Source organism: Adiantum capillus-veneris, chromosome 4 (genome assembly GCF_014529385.1).
Source record: "Adiantum capillus-veneris isolate H3 chromosome 4, ASM1452938v2, whole genome shotgun sequence".
Classification (NCBI taxonomy): Eukaryota; Viridiplantae; Streptophyta; class Polypodiopsida; order Polypodiales; family Pteridaceae; genus Adiantum; species Adiantum capillus-veneris.
The window spans coordinates 130969664-130983785 of record NC_140934.1 but is presented as its reverse complement, the minus strand read 5'-3'; the positions used below and the strand labels follow the sequence as shown (position 1 = coordinate 130983785).

The 14122-nt window shown below is 43.7% G+C and overlaps 1 protein-coding gene across 9 annotated transcripts in view; it reads left to right on the top strand.

Moving 5' to 3' along the window:
- The window catches only part of LOC147459986 (phytyl ester synthase 2, chloroplastic-like), a 163856-nt gene extending 150727 nt beyond the window's left edge, over positions 1-13129 (top strand). For 6 of the 9 annotated variants that reach the window (XM_086511144.1, XM_086511142.1, XM_086511143.1 and 3 more), the window contains one exon: positions 8496-8865. The gene's annotated coding sequence lies outside the window, so the exon portion shown is untranslated. Of the gene's footprint in view, positions 1-8495; positions 8866-9231; positions 9419-12907; positions 12976-13056 lie in introns of those variants that run through there. The other 3 variants (XM_086511141.1, XM_086511140.1, XM_086511139.1) reach the window with 3 other exon arrangements.
- Positions 13130-14122: the final 993 nt, after the last annotated feature.

Below are 14122 nucleotides of genomic sequence, written 5' to 3'. Positions count from 1 at the left end.
TGGAGAAAAGGAAATCAGATATAGGCACATCCTCGGGGAAAGAAAGGGCACTAATTTAAAATTTTGTGTTTCCTAAAGAAGACAGGTGTCTTTTTAGGAGATGATCTTATCTTGGCACATCTAGCACACATGATAAGGGTCATACCAGAGATCAAAGCGGCAAGGGAGAAGGGGAAGTTGGCTTTCTACAGAGACGACTGCGTGGTGATTATGGATAGGCATACCACATGAAGGTGTGAGGCCTATGGGACCAAACTCATCATTGCCTCTTGGCAGAGACGCATCAGGCACCTGGACAGAGCTAACCACATATCAATAGATATAGATGGGAGTCCGCTAGATGAGATCCGAGCACAGGGGACGAGGGTCTGGCAGAGTGGCTGTACTTTACAGGGAGGAGTTATGTCACAGAAACCGAAGCGTGCACTTAAATACTTTAGAGTTAACTATTTTCACGTAGGATTCCGCACAATATGATACTGAGAAAACGATGCAAACAAAGAACACAACACTAGGGACCAGAAGATGGACTGGTCTCCCCCTTGGGAGATTTTCCATAATTTCTGAACTCCGGAATAGTTTGCATTGTTTCCTGTCCGAGAGTCTATTCTTATGCATTAAAAATGCATGTGTTCATGAGCCTATTGGCTGAAATTTGTCACACCAGTAGCCGAGACAGCTTTTTTTGCTTCGTTCTGGAGTTTTCTTGGCGAGAGCTATGTCTACTGCTGTCTGTTCACTTATGGCATAGTCACAAGGGACGCCCATTTTTGGGCTTCCCGTCCCCACTTTCCCATCCCCACTTGCCGTCCTGCCCTCTTTTGTACACTAAAAATCCATTTGAGGCCCGTCCCCCGTCCCCACTCCTCGGGACACGTCCCTTGTGACTATGACTTATGGGTACCCGAACGGGAGTGCCTTGGCTGAAATTGACGACTCGAATTCAACAAAGTGCTGAAAAACTGAGCGGACAGCCAATACTACGCTTGTCTGAGTGCGGCTATTCCCCGCGAGGACGCGCACAAGCTTCCATGGCTTTCCATCACCTTCGCCACAAGCTGCATAGGTTCTGCACAGCCCTCACAGAAGCTCTAAGCAAGAAATTGCTGGCTGGAGGAAGAGAGGGGTGAACTGGGAGTTGAGAGAGAAAGCTCTATGTGTGTGTGTAAATTGCTGTAGAGACCTGCAAAGTGGTAGCACTACATGACTTATATCCTAGCATGGAAGTTTATGTGCCAGATGGTGCTCCACGTGAGACAAAAATGCACTCAGAAAAACCCATGATGCCTTCTTTCTATTTCTCACGCTATAATTGAGTTCTTCTAATGTTTGTTAAATTTTCATTTTTTAAGGTTTTAAATCTTAAACGAGCGTTAAAACTCGAGTTTCTGACCAATTTGGAGAAAAATTAGCAATGATGTTTCCATGCCTCTCCCGACTTACTCTGTCTGTTCTCGCCAGGATGTATTAACACTGTGTCTAGCTGGCCACTTTCTTGGGCAACCACAATGAAAATATTAAATCGTGACTTTTCTGAGCGAATTAGGGACACCATCTTATTCATGTGCAAGTTTTGTACTATGTCCAGCTACTGTTCTACTTGTCATACTATCCGGACACGGATAATTTCCATATGACACATTGCATCGGAAATTTTATCCCTTCATTATCAAATTTTTATTGGTACCAATAATTCATCATTGCACAGAATCATTTTCATTCATCTGTAGCCTTAGCAAAAAATATTACAAGTTGTAGCCGATGATACACATTGCTCGCATAGATGATCATGCTTGGTATGAGTGGGTGAGACTGAGGCCAAAGGTTGGCAAATACCTATATATTGCTCTATGCTATTTTGCACCTAGCACATCAGCTTATGCGGCGCCGAGAGGCGAATCACCATTTACTATTTTTGATGAGGATGTATGGGAATTTTCCAAAGATGGTGATATCATGATTTTGGGAGATTTCAACACCAGGATAGCGCAGTGCCAATGAGTCTCTATGGCACCTTTACGGAGATATTGAGAGAGCTTGATGCCACTGACATCGGTCTAGCCAGAGTCTTTGTTACAGACTTGGACACTCCAAGTGAGAAATCAATAGCAACACACGAACAAAAACTTCAAAATCACTGAACTTTACTTAGAGAGAGAGAGAGAGAGAGAGAGAGAGAGAGAGAGAGAGAGAGAGAGAGAGAGAGAGACGGCACGGTTGAGTTTTGTGCCCAGATGTATTGGCCCCAAAGATTGGCGTCCCTTTCTGTATTTCTTTATTATTGCTCACACCAAAGTACAACTCTTGAGAGTCCTCTTCTTTGAGACTCTGCGTCCAGATGCTCTGCATAGTGAGGCCCCAATGGCTCCTTATAAAGAACACAAGGGTTTCCTAAAAGCAGAGCCCCAAAAGGAATCAGTTCAAAAGCAATTCTTCCCAAAAGCGTCTGCTCTCAAAGATAGCACTAGAAACTGCAAAAAGCAGCCTGTAAAAATTGCAGAAATTCGTACAACCTGCCATGTGAGCAATACAGCGCAAAAATTGGAATTCTGAACAGTCTTGCCATGTAAGCAATCTTTATGATTTGCTGTCACAAACTGTTGAGGTGTCAAGCCACTGAAGATCGGAGCCAAATTGCAGATCTCGATCAAGGGGCCTAAACCCTAGAAGCAGCAGAAGAAGCAGAAGCAGTTTCACCAACTCGCAATGTCTCGCCGAGTGGCCGATTTTTATCAAAAGAGTTTCCACCAACTTATGGGACCCCGTCTGATGGGGACCAAGTGACCTAAAGACATTAATTAAAGCAGGAACACTACACACACAAATCAACTTGCGTTAAATTTGATGACAAAGATTTTCGTATTTTTTGCTGGTTGATTTCAATGCCAGCTTGTGGGGCCAAATGCGTTTAGAACTTGAAGCTTTTGATGTAACTGCTTTTCATGCCCAAGGGTCTTTAGATATGTGCCATGGGCTAAGTCTCTGGTACGTCTCCACGTGGGTGTTACCGTCTTGTACTGAGTTGAAGCAATATATAGAAATACCGAAAGGGGCGCCAAGGTTTGGGGTCAGTGCTCTCTTGGGGTGGAACTCCGCCACTCCCCGTCTCGTGTGTTGTGCTCTCTCTCTCTCTCTCTCTCTCTCTCTCTCTCTCTCTCTCTCTCTCTCTCTCTCTCTCTCTCTCTTTGAGTTTAGTTGTTATTTGAAGTGCTTAAAGTTGTTCAGTGTGTTCTTTTCCGTTGGTATGTGATGCCCGTCCCCGTTACAGTGGTATCAGAGCTTCAAGGGTTTTCAAGTTTTACAGCGGATTTTATTAAAGAATCTTCGTGTCTCGACCCTGGACTTATTAGCCACTCCGACCCTTAATCCATCGCGTATCGGGCGTGCTTCTGTCTTTATCGCTTGGTCTTATAAAGAATAAGCGATAAGAAATTCAAGATCGCTTGTAGGAGAAGGATAAAAGAAATTTATTTGAGCCACCGTTTTTCTCAAAGGCAGTGCCATGAAGTGGTGGAAGCCACCTAGCCTCACACTCCAAGGATTTGGCAAGCTTTCAAGAAACATTTTACCCGAAGTCCGAAGTTACATGCTTTCTGACATCTTTCTTCGGAGTGTTGGTTCTGGGCCTTGGCAGAGTTGGGGTATCCTGAAACGCTTTCCACAAAAACCCTAGCAGATTACGACTTGAAATTTTTGCACGTCTCTTACCAGGTGTCTCTGTGTGAGTTGATAACCTTGGAGGCCCAATGTGATTTCTATATCATTGGACTATCATCGCTGCTACAAGAATACTGTCTAAGCAAGCCAGTTTCGACGATTCAAGAGCTTTTGGACCATGATGGGGTCGGCTATAAATTTTTGAAACAATTCTAAGCTTAATTTTTGGTGCAGGATTCAGAGTGAAAAGCGAGTGGTCTTTTCGAGCTCGATTGATGTCGAGATTGCTTTTTAAGTTTGAACTCTATTTGAGAATCTATTTGAGAATCTGTTTGAGAAATTGTTTGAAATATTGTTTGGAATTTGTCTGAAATAGATGATATCTGTTTTGGACGTGTCTCGGTGCTGATTTGAATTGTTTGACATTTGTTTAAATACTGGTTTCAATGATTGGTGATTTACTCCCGGGTGGAATAGTGAGATATGATGTATGAGAATGCTTGCACATACTCATGGTCGGGACCCTTGTGGTTATTTGCAAGAGTATTGAATGTTTGAAAAGTGCTGTTTTTTTCTCATGGCCCGGACGCTTGTGGTTATTTACGGGGGGAGTATTAAAAAGTCTGAGCAGTGGCTACTCTCAGCACCTCCAAACGACGCAGGTTGCGGTCTAGGGAGCGTTTGGTTGTAAAAGACCTCTATATCTCATGGCCCGGACCTTTTTAGGTTATTTGCGGGAGGAGTGATGAGGAAGTCAATGAACAGCTCATGGTCCGGACCTGGATGGTTATTTGCGGGGGGAGTGTTCATCGACGACTATATGTTTCTATGTCTTGTAACGTGCATATGCGGTCTGGGGAGCGTTTGGTTGCAAAAGGCCTCTATATCTCATGGCCCGGACCTTTTTAGGTTATTTGCGGGAGGAGTAATGACGAAGTCGTTGAACAACTCATGGCGTGGACCTTGATGGTTATTTGCAGGATGAGTGTTCATCTGTGACTATATGTTTCTATGTCTTGTAACGTGTATATGTGAGCATTTGTGTTGCGTTGTGATGTGCCAACCATTGAATATTCCTAATTGGATGAGATTGCCTAGGTATGTAATTTTAGTGCATCAAGACACATATTAGAGATCAGCGCGGTCTGGATGTGATGGCTGATTTTGCTACGCTAGAATATCAAGAGCTCCAATCTGGAATGAAACTCCTTATTGGATGAATTTGTACGGGAAGCCAATGACCCAGGATATCAAGAACTTCAATCTGGATTGAGAAAACTGATTGTCCCTCGGAATGTCCCTTGAAATGACCTCGGAAATTTTTAACCTAACTTGTATTGTTTTGTAGATATACAGTAATTGCGGACAATTACTCTCTTTCAAGAAGGGGGGGATGTCACAAACTGCTGATGCACTGAAGAGCGAAGCCAAATTGGAGATCCTGGCCTAGGGGCCTAAACCCTAGAAGTAGCAAAAGAAGCAAAAGCACAGCGGAAGAAGTTTTACCAACTTGCAAAGTTTTGCCAAGTGGCCTAGTTTTAAAAGAAGAGTTCCCACCAACTTATGGGACCTCGTCTGATGGGGCCCAAGTGACCTAAAGACATTAAATAAAGCAGGACCTCCACACACACAAATCAACTTGCGCAAAATCTGATGGCGTGGCAGTTATACGGACGTTCTGCGTTTTGTGTTGGTTGTTGATGTGGCACATCTACAGATTTTCGTATTTTTTGTTGGTTAATTTCAGTGCCCGCTTTTAGGGCAGATGCTTTTAGAACTTGAAGCTTTCCATGTAACTATTTTTCATGGCCAAGGGCCTTTAAATATGTGCCACGGGCTCAATCTCTGGTACGTCTCTGCGTAGGAGTGCAAAGGACAGAGTACCGGCTCCATATCTAGCTTTGCACCACATCAACCCAAGGACTTCAAGGATAGTGGATCTACATTAGAAGTTTTCACCTTATCAAGTGTGAAAGATAGAAAGCCTTAGAGTTCTTGCAACAATTTGACAACATCTATGCCCTAGGGAACTACGTTGAAGAATTAAAGATTTCTTGAGCCGCTAGTTCACTCAATGATAATGCTATGTAGTGGTGGATTCTATAGCTACCAAGCCACATGCACCAAGGACTTGGCAAGCTTTCAAGAATATCTTTGCTTGAAGCCCCTCTTTGAAGTACTATTTTTGGCAGAATAGGTTAACCTGAAAATGCTTGCCATGGAAACCATGGAAGACTACAACCAAAGGTCCCTCGAACCTTTCAGTGTCTTTCTTCAAACTTGGAGGACCAGTGCGAATGCTATACCATTGGACTGCCATCACCTCTGCAGGAATACTGTTTGTCTAAACAAGTTTAAGCTTATGAAAGGAAGATTGGAATTTTTCACAGGAGTAACCAACGCTCGGAATCCTCGACAACAACGCACGAATTCTTGGGATACTTGCAACAATTCGACTCAACCCGCACGACCTCGTCTGACACGTCGCCAACGGGAAACTCTATTGCAAGAAGGTAGATGCTTCAAATGTTTCCATACGGGACACACCTCCCATGTATCTCCTACAAAAGCGGATAAGCTCTAGAACGACCTCTTGCTAAGAAAGCCAAACTATAGTAGGACTTGTCCTCAACATTTATGGCATCTCTCTTGATGGTTCCAAAGAATTTCGCAAAGCATATGGAAAGATTAACGGCTTCAAGGCACTTATCTTCTTTGACCCAAAAGCCACTGAGAATTTCATCCATCCAGAGTTCCTCAAGCAGATGGACTTTGAATATGATCAGTTTGTTGGAGAACTTGAAGCAGAGCTAACCATAGGGTAAACTCATAAAGTTGTACCTCTCATTGGTGCTCTTTCAGTCACCATCCACGGGTACCATGGCAAGGCAAACTTTCACATTATGCAGCTAGGGCATTGCGACGCTCTTTTGGGCTTGCTTTTGCACGACAAGAACGACGCTACCATCCAGATTTGGAATTGTACCATCACTTTGGGTGGTGGTGCAGAATGACAAGCCAATCATACTTCGAGTTCGACTGACCGAGACAAACCCTGAATGATTTTAGTTTTACATTGTATTTAGATACTTTTGAATTTCGTTTTGAGAATATTGTTTGAAATAGAATTTATCTGTTTTGAACTTGTCTTGCAGCCGATTGAGATCTTTTGATTCTGGTTTTTGATGCTGGTTTCAACTGTATTTTGGCCTATGATTAACTCATGACTCGGACATTGGTTTGGGAGAAGTATTCGACAGAAAAGTGTGATTGAAAGATCTAAATAACTCATGGCTCGGGGCTTGAACTTGGGGGTAGTATTCATGTGGATGTTGTCTTTGGAGACCTCTAAATGATGTAGGCTACGTTTTGGGGAGTGTTTAGTTGTACATGGAACCTCCGAACGACTTAGACTGCAGTCTGGGGAGCGTTTGGTTGTTTATGGCCTTAAAATCTTACGGCCCGGTCTTCGGTTCTCGAGGGGGGGGGGGGGGGGTATTCATGGAGAAGTGTGGCCTTTGAATTTCTCATAGCTTAGGGCCTCGTTTCTCATGGGGAGTAAAAGTTTATGTTTTTATGTCTTGTGACTGCATCTATAATCATCTCTATTTCATGGTGACGTGCCAACCATAAATATTTCCAAATTGGATGAGATTGCTTGGGTATGTAATCTTAGTGCATCAAAAAAACCCTTTAAAGGTGAGCGCGGTCTGGGTGTGATGGTGAACTTCGCTACACCAGAATAACAAGAGCTCCAATACGGAATGAGAAAATTGATTAACCCTTGGATCTTTGAAATCAACTTGATTGAGTTTTGCAGGTCAAATCGTGGACGATTACTTTTCTTTCAAGAGCGGGGTATATCATAAATTGCTGATGTGGCAAGCCCGGAAGATTTGAGCGACTTACTGAAGATGGCCGAGGGGGCCTAAAGACTAAAGAGGGTTAGGAATTTGAAGTCGTAACCCTGCCTAACTTGCTGACTTTGGCCAAGGGGCCTAAAACCCTAAAAAGACCAAAAGCACCTCAAATTGCGTAGATCATGTTGACTAGAAGCCCCCGGAATTCACGGAAAAGGGATGGCGCGGTAGCACGAATTGCGGACAGCCCTCTCGGCGCTAGGCTTTTCCATCAGAAGCCTTTGGAGAAGCTGCTTTTCATTGCAATTGCTTTTGGGGGCCAAGGCCCTTTAAATGTGTAAGTCAGTGTCTCTCTCTTGCATTCCAGTGCAAGAAGTAGAGGAGAGTTCCCCTCAGTTGTACCTTGCTGGAGTAATATAAGATGAAAGGGACGCCAGGGTTTGTGGCCAATGCCGTTTGGGAGTGGAACTCCGCCACTCCGTGTCTCTCGCGTGGATTCTCTCTCTTTCAGTTCCATTTTTTTGAAGTGCTCAAAGTCTGCTCCACTCTGTTCTGTTCAGTTGGCACGTGGTGCCCTCCCGTTACAAAATCCATTGAAGCCAAGTGCACGGTTCTCTCTGTTTGTCTCTCACCCACTACCCCTAATTGGCGCTTGCAAATCCTAGCTCAGAGGGAAAACACTGGCTGAAAATCCTAATATGACAGCTGCACTAAAGACAGAAGTCGAACATACCAAAAGAACCCAAAAATATAGCAATATGGAAGCGAAAACACAGAAAATTATTGGGAAACAGCGTCCAGAAGCAATTAAAAAGCAACTTTGAAACACTAAACGGTAGAGGATGCAAATCTGAAACCCTGAAAGTGTAGAAAAACAGAAAAACAAACCCTGAAAGATCATCAAAAAACTCTCTCTCTCTCTCTCTCTCTCTCTCTCTCTCTCTCTCTCTCGGGCTGAGTGTGTGAATTTCTCAACAGGTGATTCCTATTGAATTGAAAGGTTCGATGTCTGTGACAATCAAAATTCTGGACTCTTGGAGATTCAACCTAGTAAGAACATTGTGTCTATAAAACTGCGGATCAACGCATCATCAAATGTAATTGCATCAACTTTGGAAATCTTGTTTGGGATGTGGCTTCATAATACTACTCCAAAGCAGAACTCAAGAAAAATGTGGGGAGCAGTATTTGTATTATTACAGTTAGGAAGTATCATAGATGTTGACTTCAACACGTACGTGTTGGGATTAAGGGCTAGCTCCTTCATGCCTAGTTCTTGCTAATTTACTTCTGACTGCATTACCATTGATTCTGTGCTGATGTTCAAATTGGTTGGTAAGTTTCCCTACATCTTTTTGTTAGCGCTCTTTGAATTGAAGTTTTCCTTGAAATTTACTGGTGAAACTAATGGTGGTCTATGGCTTCAAAACATTTAGTCCTTGAGAACACTCAAGTGGCAGAGTCATGAACCAAAACATGCAGCAGTAAACTTTCAAATAAGACTTTAGAAGAATTTCATTTCATGTTATATGCCTATGTAGCTGTATCAATGTCCAACCTCTCTATGCTTTTCTACGAGTCAGCTCATCACAATCTTGTTAGATCAATTAAATTTTTAACACATGATCCCATTTATTGGGAAGGCCTAATTTGTAAAGATCACAATTGTCTGTTGTTTTAGCTAATCACGTCATCATGTTTCATACTTGTCAAGGTCGCGGGTCGTGGGGCCAGCAATCTCAGCCCTCCAATTTGCATGCTCTTATTTGCAGAATCGGTGCTGCAGTCGACAGATCTGCAACACGTCAGCAGGCAGAACGTGCATGGCCCGCACACCAATCAACACCTCCCAACTCAGCACGCAAAATTTCAGGCACATCAACAGGCGGAATTTTTGCTCCAGCTGGATATGCTCATGGTCTGCCACCTCAGCTTCCAGAATCTTTGCCACACCAGCACTCGGAATCTGCACAGACTGTACCTGCACTTCAGACAGCACTTAGGCCTCACTCCCCACGACCATTGACGGCCGGGAATGGCCCTGCAGTGGCCATTCCCTGAAATAATGTGCTCCCACCATGGCTCCTGGCCTCCACCAGTCGCCATGCAGTCGCCTATTTTATGGAATGGCCACTGCAGGGCTATTCCCTACACCTTAACATTCAATGTTTTTAAATCGAGGTATAAAAATCTTTGTCTTTATCTCAAGTATTGAAGTTAAACACTAACAGTTGACTACCACCACCATTGGTTGTGACCCTCGTCTTGAATCCTGTTATTCATGCATCCTATACTCAGAATCTTTCATGTTTCATCACAAACATAGTTTTGCATATACGTGCACATGAGAGAGAGAGAGAGAGAGAGAGAGAGAGAGAGAGAGAGAGAGAAATGAAATGAAACGAAATGTTATATTAACGTCTTCAAAAGGCCATAATGACCTATGAGACCGGAAAGTTACAAAGTGGTGGATCTGATACAAAGTCAGAGTAACAAAATAACCTAACAACAGTAAAAAACAAAGATATATACTATGGGGTCCTAAGTTGGTCGATGTGAGCCAAGCAAAAAAACTAAGCCAAAAAATGGGCGGCTTGTTGGGATAGCTGAATCACAAGAGATCTAGCATCGGTCGTTGGCAAATCTCATCAATTTCCCCATGGCTAGTAGTCTGACCGGGCATCGTGCATGCCTGGCCAGCGTGCTCCGAATTTTTTGTCGTAGCCTCCGTCGATGCTATGTAGTTCTTCGAAGTCACGGGCGCCTGGATTTCCCCAGTTCAATTGCTCGGTCAATCAGTGTGCCTCTGGTGTGAGACGAGGGGGAGCTCTGCTGTGGGAGTGGCTCTTGCGGCTGTCCCGTGTCTGCTCTGAAGAAGTCTGTGATCTGTCTTTGAGACTGGCTAGCCTCGCCATTCATCAGGCTATCTCTGTGTCTGCGCAACTCGAGCAAGAACAAACCCAAACATCTCTGATCTTCGTATCCCATGACTCTTGAGAGTGGTCCAAAACCCTCTCTGAACAAGCAATGGAAGCGGCCTCGTATCTCGTAGTAGACAGGGCAGCGACATGTATAGTGTAGCTCTGTCTCAGGTTCCATGTTACACAAGGGGCATGTCCTGTCCTCTGCTGGTACTCCACTGTATCTCCCAGTCTCAATCCGCAACTGGTGAGAAGATGTGCGTAACTGGCCAATAGCACATTGTATCCCATTAGACAAGTGGGTATCCATGTATCTGGGTCTCGCCACAAAACCATCTTCCGTAAGCTGGAGAAGGTGGTCTCTGTAGAAAGCCATCTTTGTGCCCAATTCCTGTGCTGGTTGTATCCATGTCCTCGTGGTGTCTAGCTGGGTCAAGTCTTGGCGGATGAGCTTGGTGATCTCTGACTGTGTAAGAGTGAGAGATGGTGCATCCAATGAGTAATGGAATGGTGGCAGCCGGTCTATGCTGAACCCATGTGCCTGAAACCATGATGTCATCTCCCCATACCAGCATGTTGTATCTCCTTGTATGGCTAACTGTTGAGAGGATTCAAGTGCTATGGGAGCATATCTGTCTCTAGGAAGTTCCCATGTGCGGTTTATGAAGGAGACTGATCTGGTGAGCGCCGCCACCACAAGTGGGGGGGCCGCTAGCTCTGCTCGGATAATGGCCCGTGGTACTGATGCCTTGGCTCTAATGAGCCGCGAGATCATAGAGACCAGAGGTTTCTCCATGTTCCCCCATCCGTCTGAGCGACCCGGCCTCCCGTGGTGATCCAGTGAAGGTCCCCATAACTCAGTTCCATAGAGCAATGCTGAAGCCACCAAGGTGTCAAAGAGGCAGAGCTTCATCCGGGGCTCCTGAAACTTTCCTGCGAACACATCCTCTCCAATCTACCCAATGCTGCGTGGGCTTTAGTAAGTCTGGTCTCTACTGCTCTTCTGAGTGAGAATGTAGGTCCGCTAAAAACCACTCGAAGGTAAGTGAAAGCGTCTGTGTACTCCACAGTCTCCTGGCCAAGAGAGAGAGAGAGAGAGAGAGAGAAAGAGAAATGAAATGTTATATTAACGTCTTCAAAAGGCCAAAGTGACCTATGAGACCAGAAAGTTACAATGTGGTGGATCTGATACAAAGAGTAACAAGATGACAAAAATGAAATGACAAATGACAAAATAAAATACTATGGAATCCTAAACTGCTAGGTGTGAACTAAGCAGCTAGCTGGGATAGCTAGATCACAAGAGATCCAGCATCGGTCGTTGGCGGATCTCATCAATCTCCTCCATGATCAGTAGTGTGACCCGGCATCATGCATGTCGGGCCAAAGTGATCCGAATCCTTTGATGCAGCCTTCGTCGATGCTGTGTAGTCCTCCGCAATCATGGGCGTCTGGATCTACCCAGCTCATTCGCTCGGTCAATCAATGTGCCTCTGGTGTGAGTTGACGAGCTCTGTTGTGGTAGTAACTCCTCTTGGGTGTCCAGTGGCAGCTCTAAAGAAGTCTGTGATTTGTCTCTTGAGACTGGCTAGCCTCTCCTCTCATCAGGCTCTCGTTGTGTCTGTGCAGCTCGAGCAAAAACAAACCTCGGCATCTCTAGGCATCTCTGATCCTCGTGCCGCATGACTCTGAAGAGTGGTCCAAAGCCCTCTCCGAACAAGCAATGGAAGCGGCCTCGTATCTCGTAGTAGACAGGGCAGTGGCATGTGTGGTGCAACTCTGTCTCAGGCTCGATGTCACACAGGGGGCATGTCCTGGCTTCAATGGTACCCCGTTGTATCTCCTAGTCTCGATCCGCAACTGGTGTGAAGATGTGCGTATCCTCTTCTTCCTTGCTAACAATCAATCCTGGCTTTTTTGCCTTCAAGGATTGCTTGGTCTAAACATTAACCCAAAGTAGAATTTAAAACTTGTAAAAGCTCTAGAGGGCTTGAAGTTGCTCGACTGTAACAAAATGTTTTTCTAGAACGGTTCTTTGAGTTTTTGCTTCATTTCAAACGGTAAGTAACTTTTCCATCGACTTTGGTGTTAAAACATATATCGTCTTTCTAAGGTTCGCCTTTGGGGTGTTTTCATTCCTTTCATGTGTCCATGATTGTGAGTGGTGTAGAAGGATAATATGTGGTGCTAGATATCCCATGTTCCTATTATTATGTAGGTGTAGTCTAGTCTATTGCATATGAAGCCCTTTAGAGTTTTCATGGACCAATAAGAACATCCATCAAGGAGAATGCATAGTAAGTGTAATTGTAACCTCATCCACAACATCAGAGCAAAAGATGCATCATATTCAATCAAAAATTTGTTGCAATGATATTGACATGAGAAAATTTCTAAATCTTCCAAACCATCTCCTTATGTGAATCCTAGCAAATTAAGATACTAATCTAGTATCTAATTTTTTGTCAGATAGTATGTTTGTTATGGACAAGACAAACTGCAAATAATTATGGGAGTCGTGGGGATTATAGCCACAGGTTTGTCCTTGATGACTGCTCCTTTACATAGCTCTTGAACAACTTTCATTGCATTATGTACTCATAGACCACTTCGTGTAGAGGCTTGAAGTGTCAATTACATAAGCAAGGGCAACAACTTGGGTTTGCGTGGAGGCTAGAGTGGGTGGTTCCTACAAGAGATGCACCCACATAAGCTATGAATGTGGCAAGTATATGTATATTACTTTATGAAGTTTAATTTTATATTCAGTAACTGTGAGAATAGGGAATTTCTTGCATGATAATACATGGCCCGTATTAGATTTGTTGGGCAATAGAGTCAAGATGGATAGAAATGTTGTCATAAACAATAGCTACGATAAAAAATATGTGTAGGATCCACATTAAGATCATTGTCAAGTCTAGTAGGACCTTGAAGTGTATGACCAAACTAATACTAACATTGGTTTTTGCGGTTGCATTGTATTGACCTCTTAAGCAATTTTATGTTTTAGGTTTAGGAGTTTGATAAAAAATCTCATAAAGTTTTTTTTAGGGAACTTCAATTTGCTTGCATTATACACCTAGAAGATCATTGTACTTTGATGTTGCCCACTTGGTAAACGCGAGTTCTCACCTTGTATGCCTATACATGTTATATACAAACTTTACATCTTTCTTTGATACAACAATTCATAATACATGAGAGTGCAAAAGCAAAGATTGGGTAGGGGATTTCTCATGCCCGACGTAGCATATAGTTTAAGTCATGGGTAAGCCATGGGCAAACTGCATCTAGAGGTACCTAAAGTGGACTCCTTGGAAGAGGTTTTTTTGTCCTTTTTTCTTTTCTTTGCCGCGAGAGAGAGAGAGAGAGAGAGAGAGAGAGAGAGAGAGAGAGAGAGAGAGAGAGAGATGGTGACACTAGGTGCAAATTTAAACAAGCTAGAAGGGGGGAAGAGGGATAACATGGATATGTTAAGAGCCATATTTCTACAAATTGGATCACCTCATTAGGTCACGATACAATAGAAAAGAGAGCAAACAATCTTAAAATTAGGTACCCTTCAAAATGCAGCACATTCAGGGCTCTTTTGATAAACTTTGAGAAGGACTTCCTCATTTGTACTAAAAGAGATTTGAGCCTCAGCCAACCTGACAGAATCAATCTCCTCCAGATTTGCCA